We start from the raw sequence: 6,140 nt of genomic DNA, 5'->3' as shown, positions 1-6,140 counted from the left end.
TCTTAATGAAAAATGAAATATCCTGACGGACACAATTGAAATACAGAAGATAATTAGAAACTATTTTGAAAATTTGTACTCCAGTAAAATAGAGAACCTCAAAGACACCAACAAATGTCTAGAGGCATATGATCAACCAAAACTGAGTCAAGAGGTAATACACAATTGAAACAGACCAATTTCAAAAAAGGAAATAGAAGATGCCATCAAATGCATACCAACCAAGAAAAGTCCAGGGCCACATAAATTCACAGGTGAGTTCTACAGGACCTACAAACAAGAAATAATACCAATACCTCTCAAATTATTTCAGGAAACAGAAAAGGAGGGAACCTCTCCAAACTCATTCTATAAGGCTAGCATTATCCTGATACCAAAACCAGGCAGAGATTCATCAAGGAAAGAAAATTTCAGACAAATATGCCTGATGAACATTGATGCAAAAATTCTCAATAAAATTATGACAAATTGCATACAAAACTGTACTTAAAAAGACTGCACCAGGATCAAGTGGGGTTCATTCCAGGGATGCAAGGTTGGTTCAACATATGGAAATCAATAAATGTAATTTATCACATTAATAGACTTAAAGAATCATATGATTCTATTAATTGATGTAGTGAAAGCATTTGACAAATTGTAGCACCTTTTCATTTTCAAACACTAGAAAAACTAGGAATAGTAGAAACATACCTCAACATTGTAAAAGCGATCTATGCTAAACCCAAGGCCAACATCATTCTAAATAGAGAAAAATTGGAAGCATTTCCTCTAAAATCTGGAACAAGACAGGGATGCCCTCTTTCATGTCTATTCAACATACTCCTTGAAACTTTAGCCAGAGCCATTAGACAGTTGAAAGAAATTAAAGGGATATGAATAAGAAGAGAACAAATCAAATTATCATCATTTACCAATGACATGATTCTATACTTAGAGGATCCAAAAAAACTCCACCAGAAAACCATTAGAATTAATAAATGAATTCAGCAAAGTAGCAGCATATAAAATCCATACACATAAATCAAATGCATTTCTATACATCAGTGATGAATCATCTGAAAGAGAAATTTGGAAAACTACCCCAATCACATTAGTCTCAAAAAATACAAACACACACACACACACACACACACACATACACACGAATCAATTTAACAAAAGAGGGAAAGACCTCTACAATGAAAACTACAGAACACTAAAGAAAGAGATTGAAGCAGATCTTAGAAGTTGGAAAGATCTCCCTTGCTCTTGGATAGGCAAAATTAATATTATCAAAATTGCCATAATATCCAAAGCACTAAACAGACTCAGTGTGATTCCAATTAAAATCCAAACATCATTCCTTATAGAAATAGAAAAACAATCATGAAATTCATTTGGAAAAATAAGAGACTCAGAATAGCCAAAGCAATCCTTAGCAAGAAGAGTAAAGCAAGAGGCATCACAATACCAGACCTCACACTATAGTACAAAGCTATAGTAAAAAAACAGCATGGCACTGGTACCAAAATAGGCATATAGACCAATGGCACAGAATATAAGACAAAGAGACAAACCCACATAAATACAGTTATCTCATACTAGACAAAGGCACCAAAAGCATACATTGGAGAAAAGATAGCATCTTCAACAGATGCTGCTGGGAAAACTGGAAATCCACATGCAGCAAAATGACACTAAACCAATATCTCTCACCATGCACAAAACTCAACTCAAAGTGGATCAAGGACCTAGGAATTAGACCAGATACCCCACGCCTAATAGTGGAAAAAGTAGGCCAAAATCTTCATCATATTATTCCCAACTTCCTTAATAAGACTCCTAAAGCACAAGAAATAAAATCAAGAATCAATAAATGGGATGGATTCAAACTAAAAGCTTCTTCTCAGCAAAAGAAACAATCAATGAGGTGAAGGAAGAGTTTAGATTTTGGAAATAAATTTTTGCCAAACACATGTCAGACAGAGCACTAATCTCCAGGATATGTAAGGAACTCAAAAAACTGAACATCAAAACAAACAAACAAACAATCCAATCAATAAATGAGCTAAGGAGCTGAACAGAAACTTCTCAGAAGAAGATATACAATTTATCACAAATATATGAAAAAAATGTTCAACATCTCTAGTAATTAGAGAAGTACAAATCAAAATTACTTTATCATTTCATCTCATGCCAGTCAGAATGGCCATTATCAGAATACAAACAAGTGAGCATGGTGGCACACGCCTGTAATCCCAGTGGCTAGGGACATGGAGGCAGGAGGATTGCAAGTTCAAAGCCAGCCTCAGCAATTTAGTGAGGCACTAAGCAACTCAGTCAGACCTTGTCTCTAATAAAAAACAAAATAGGGCTAGAGATGTGGCTCAGTGGTCGAGTGCCCCTGAGTTCAATTCCCTAAATTGCTGCCCCCCCCCAAAGAAAAGAATACAAACAACAATAAGTGTTGGTGAGGATGTGGGGGGAAAAGCACACTCATACATTGCTGGTGGGACTGCAAATTGGTGCAACCAACCTGGAAAGCAGTATGGAGATTCCTTAAAAAACTTGGAATGGAACCATCTTTGACACAGCTATCCCACTCCTCTATCTATACCCAAAGGACTTATACTATTCATAGTATAATAACGCAGCCACATTGATGTTTATAGCAGCTAAATTCATAATAGCTAAACTGTGGAATCTACCTAGGTATCCTTCAATAGACAAATGGATAAAAAAGAAAACTGTGGTATACATACACAATGGAATATTACTCAGCATTAAAAGAGAGTAAAATTCTGGCATTTGCAGGTAAATGGATGGAGTTGGAGAATATCATGCTAAGAGAAGTAAGCCAATCCCAAAAAACAAAGGGCCAAATATTCTCTCTGCTAAGCTGATCCATAATAGGGTGGGAGCATGGGAAAAATGGAGGAACTGTGATTGGCCAAAGGAGAGGGAGGAGAGGGGAGGGGGCATGGTGCAGCAGAATACAACAGACACCAGAATGGCAATATGTAAATCAATGGTTGTGCAACTGATGTGATTCTGCAATCTGTATATGGGGTAAAAATGGGAGTTCATATCCCACTTGAATCAAAGTGTGAAATATGATATATCAAGAACTATGTAATGTTTTGAACAACCTACAATAAAAATTAATTAAAAAAAAGATGGTGGAATGAAGTGGACATCATTACCCTGGGTACAAGTATGACTGCACACATGGTGCAACACTACATCGTGTACAACCCAGAGAAATGAAAAGTTGTGCTGCAACTGTGTACAATGAATCAAAATACATTCTGCTGCCATATATACAAAATTAGAATAAATTAATTAATTAGTTAAAAAAGAGAGAGACACAAAGCTGAAGTGGAAACCCTGGTAGCTGTGCTCTTAACCACCATGTGTCGAGGACAGAATCTGTCTCATAAGGTGGTCCAAGAATGAAATAAGTTAATAGGCACAAATGATTAACAGCATATAGTATGTAGAATGTGTCCAACATATATTAACTACTACTAGTTCTGGTATTATTTTTACTGCAATAATCACTAAGAAGAATGAATCCCCAGAGATGTTCATGAAGGAAATGCCTCAACATCCTATAACTGTACACATTCCCTTCTGTAGTCTCATGTGCCTGCTTTTCTTGTGTTCTCCCTCTTTCAAGGAGTCTCTGCTCCACTGAAAACCATGTGGGAAGGACATGTTTTGCAACTTGTGGCCTATAACAATTTTCAAGCCAAAACTTTACCTTAAGCAGAATTTCTGTAAGCAGAAAATAATATGCATTTTCTTTACTTTTTCTTTCTTTTTTATTTTATTTTTTTATGTTTTGTGTTTTCCTCAGCAACTTTGTTGACAAGTTACATCAGTGAAAACTCCAGGAAAATGAATAAAATTGAATAAAATAAAGGTTGATTCCAGGAGAAACCACATCAATTATTTAATCTTGCTTCTTCATCATTACTGTTTTCAGGTATCTTGTCCTATAGGAAAAAAAGAATATTTCTAGCTGTTTCAGTCAATGGGTCTTGGTCAATACTGGAAATGATGATGGTAATTAAAAATAAGAAATCTTTAGTGTCAATATTTAGAAAAGAGTTCAGAAGTGTTCATTTTAAAATATTTGAGTAGCTATGAATAGAAATTCAATTGGTGTATGAAAGCTAATAATTCTAATGATAATACCCAAAGGAAACTTCCTTTAATATGATTCCTCAGACACTTTTCTTTTGATGTTGTGCTGGAATCCTAAAGACCTAGTTCACTTGTACCACCTTGTCACTTCTGTAACTCTCCCTGCTCATGTTGATAATTACTTTATTATTAGGTTGAGTCATGTAAGGTCAAATGTTTTGTAGGCAAAACAAATCAAGTATAGGCACTTTCATGTCATCCAAATTATTCTTTACTTTATAATATTACTAGTTAATTAATATTCATAAAATTTTAATTGATTCTCTATTCTCATCTTATCTTTTACTTCCTAATTTTAATGAACTGTAAATTTACTTTTATATTTTCAAGTTTGTAATATTTCCAGAATGTTTGGTCACCAAAAGTTGGCCTTCCCTCTTTTCTCTAAAGTTTTATTTTAGAGTTGAAGATCATTGAAATTCACTGCACTCAATCACCACATAAATATTGTTCACTGCAGAGTCAACTATGATCTGGAAATCTGTTTCCTTCTCTATAAACGCAGTGACATTGTTAGTGGGATTATTTTGACATTTCAAGTAACTAATTCATTTTGAATATTGAATTCAAGACAGTCTCACCTAATTTACCAAAAAAAGAAAAAAGCAAAAATTTTATATCAGTCGTTTGAGATGATGCATTATAAATATTTTTGAGACGATTCAAAATATTGTAAAAAATGGCTAAAATTGTGCTTAATTGTGTATAATGATAGATAGTTTATAGAGAATCTAAATAAGCAACTATGCATTGAATCAAAAATATGCAAGAAAACATGTTTTTTTTAGTGCTAAACTTGCATGTCACTAGAACTAAGAATAGCCCAGGAAGAGCCGCTAGTGAAAAGATGATACTCATCTATGGAATGCTGTGACCAGAAGCAAATGATCAAGGCAAAAACTGGTTTTCTTCCCTGCAATTTGGAAAATCCCTTGTTTTCTCTGTGCCTTATTTCTTTCTTCCTTTTAAAAATAAAGGCAGTATAAGAGAAAATTTGATAAGTTGGATATCATAAAAATTAAAACTGCTTTCTAAATGACCTTGTTGGGTTGATGAAATGACAAGCTACACACTGGCAGAGAATATTTGTCAATCACATATCTGGTGAATAACTAGAATGGAAACTACAGAGAGAATTCTCAAACAGCCAACAGAGAAAGAAAGAAAGAATAAAATCTGTGAACAACAGAAAGATATGTAACTAAAGAAGGAATACAGATGGCAAATAAGCATATGAAAAGATGATTAACATCATTAGCCATTGGAAAAATGCAAATTAACACCACAGTGAAATATGACAACCAGAAGAATGGCTAAAAGAAAAAGCAATTGTGACATTAAACATTGGTAAGGAGATGGAAAAATGGTGTCATCCATATACTGCTGGTGGGAATGTAAAATGGTACAGCTGTTCTGGAAAATTATTAATCAGTTTGTTAAAAAAACTAAATATGATTCAGTATTTATACTCCAGACACACATACCTAATAAATAAAGACTTACATTCACTCACACAAAAGTCTGTACACAAATTGTTACAATAACTTTACTAATAACAGGAAAACCCTGTAAACAAACCAGATGTCCTTCAATGGGTGAATGATTAAACAGAGTGCAGTTCATGACACCCATCAATATAAAGAAATGAACTATTGATATACATAACATAATGCACTTGGATGCATTTCAAGGATACTATGCTTAGTGAGAGAAACCAGCTTTGAGAGGTTACATATCATATGGTTTCACTTATTCGACATTCTTAAAATGAAAAAAAATATATAAAGATGGAAAACAGATTAGTGATTTCTAAGGGATAAAGATGGTGGTCAACCAAAATATAAATTGGGAAGCAGAACTTGGAAATAATCATGTTTGAAATACATCTGATAAGAGAAAGAGAAGTATTTGTTGATTCTTCTTGTCTTAGTCTGTTTGGGATGCTGTAA

The sequence above is a fragment of the Callospermophilus lateralis genome, chromosome 12 (genome assembly GCF_048772815.1).
Source record: "Callospermophilus lateralis isolate mCalLat2 chromosome 12, mCalLat2.hap1, whole genome shotgun sequence".
NCBI lineage: Eukaryota > Metazoa > Chordata > Mammalia > Rodentia > Sciuridae > Callospermophilus > Callospermophilus lateralis.
This window is presented reverse-complemented; position numbering follows the sequence as displayed.